Genomic DNA, 2,510 nt, shown 5'->3' on the forward strand with positions numbered 1-2,510 from the left:
CCAATTATTTTGATGACTAATGGAGTTGTTTGTTTGATCGTTGAACTAATTGTTTTTAGTGAGTTTTGTTGTAGATGAAGTTTTTTGACTCCAGCAGCTCAGTCGTGATTATGTTCTGCAGTGTCTTTGCTCCTGTAGACAGAACATTTGCATGTTGTTATAAAGAACATGAGTAGGTAAATTACTAAAAAAAAAAAAACTCCAGAAGGAAGAGTGTAGTAGACAAGTTGATTTAATTTATAATGGCTATTTTAACAGATAAAACTTAAATTACTATGAAATTAAATGTTGTTGTTTTTTTTTTTTTTTAAAAAAAAGAAAACCGTACACATAAAGCAGTACATTTAGTTCCCAGAACGTTTCTTTTTAGAAATGACATTAGAAAAACAGGGTTAAAAAAATAAAATCACAGTTTACTACCATTTATGCCCCAAACACAATTGATTCATTAAAATAATCAGATGACCAATCCCAATTAAAATTATTTTTGCTTGCAGTTCCACTGCTTGTTTGGTTTATTTCACAACATCATTCCCATTTTTTTTCCCACCTTGTCATTTCGGTGCTGACCCTGTTGTTTCTGACACTAACTTCAGGTCCCCTGTGGTAGGAGTTAATATACACAAACTATTACAGCACATATAAAGGCTGCTTTGTTCCGCCCGCGGGCCCTTATTGCACCGTGTTCAACTTTCACTTTACTGTAATTGTCTTCAATTATCTTGACAGTTTTGATTAAAAAAATCCTCAGTGCTACATTCCGTAGTCTGGGATATTCTGTTGATTATGCGCTGCATTAGTCTGAAGCAGAAGATGATGATGATGAAGGAGGAGGAGGAGGAGGGGGGGGGGTGAGGGCCCGGGGGGGGTCACTTGACCTTAAAAAAAACCCTCTGTTTGGAAAATTATACATTCACAGAAATGTAAATTATTTATTTTATATTTTATTGGCAATATATATAATGTTGGTGCCGCCTGTGGCGCTGGTCTCTTTATTAGGGTAAGTGACTGCACTCAGTGTCGGCCTGGAAATAAAATGACAGGCTGCTGATATTGAATAGGTTCATCACTTGGATCACACTGACATTTGTTAAATCCAAAGAAGAACCTGCTGTTACATAATAACCTGCATGGAAAAGAGCGTGTGTGCGTGTGTGTGTGTGTGTGTGTGTGTGTGTCCATGGCTCTATTTAGCATGCAGTGCGCACTTGAAGCATACATTTCATTTGAATTTCAAATTTAATAACGCGGGAGGTTTTTAATCATCCGCGCTTTTTTTTTTTTTTATTTGTTTGATATTAACATGCTTATTGACCGGCTCTGTTGACCAGCTTGGTCATTACAGGACAAGGAAAAGTTAATTAAAACGACCAGGGATTATTCATCACATCATCTGCCTAACCCATGTCGCTTCCTTTATTACACAGCGTGATCGATGGACTATCTGATTAATCCCTGTGTTTCTAGGATTGGACAACAGCTTTTTGGATTAATTTACACCGGGTTTAACTGGGGAAAAATGTAACAGGGGACGAAAACGGTGGCCAAAAGTGCTGCACATGTTGTGCAAACACACGCCAAATAATGCACTGCAAATATGTAGATTTACTTTATATATATTTAATGATTAACTTTTAGATTTACACAGACGACACAATGATCAATTAAAACGTAAATTTAAAAAAATCATGTTTTTTTTAATTATTTAACGTAAAAATAATTAAAAGCAGCTTGATTTTAGATCACACACACACTCACCCACACATACCATTGTGCGCTCGCTCTCTCTCTCTCTGTCTGTCTCTCTCTCTCTCACGCACACACACACGCGCACGTCAAGTTGCGTTATTGACGCTGCAGATTAGAAAGAAACACATCGATTTATTTGTCCCTTATTCATTATTTTTGTTCAATTCCAGCCAAATGACCCGTCACACAAGCTTTTCAAAAATCCTATCAAACTACATTCTCTGCATCACAGACAAACGGGATGTAGCCACACGGGATAATAATAATAATAATACAAAAAAACTACATACCCTGCCTCTGCTCCTGCCTCTGCTGCTGCTCCTGCTCCTGCTCCTGCTCCTGCCTCTGCTCCTGCCTCTGCTCCTGCTCCTGCTCCTGCTCCTGCCCCTGCTCCTGCTCCTGCTCCTGCTCCTGCCCCTGCTGCTGCTCCTGCTCCTGCTCCTGCTCCTTCTCCTGCTCCTGGGCTCCTCCGTGCATTGATTGACCCTCGACGTTTGCTTTCAGCTGCAGAATAAAACACACACAGCATCTCCTGCAGCCGCCGTGACTGTGGACCAAACAAATCCTGCTCACACTGAGTGGCACCGCAGCCACGGTGGATTCGGTTGTTTCCACCAACCACTGCACATAAAGCACGACATTAATAAAGAGATAATGGAATTAAATGTAACTCCAGAGATCAGACTCATAGAAGGGTAACGATCACCACACACGTCACGGTGCGGGGTCTTTAGGCTGCAGCTACCTGGGACATGTTGACC

The sequence above is a fragment of the Cynoglossus semilaevis genome, chromosome 13 (genome assembly GCF_000523025.1).
Source record: "Cynoglossus semilaevis isolate Cse_v1.0 chromosome 13, Cse_v1.0, whole genome shotgun sequence".
Classification (NCBI taxonomy): domain Eukaryota; kingdom Metazoa; phylum Chordata; class Actinopteri; order Pleuronectiformes; family Cynoglossidae; genus Cynoglossus; species Cynoglossus semilaevis.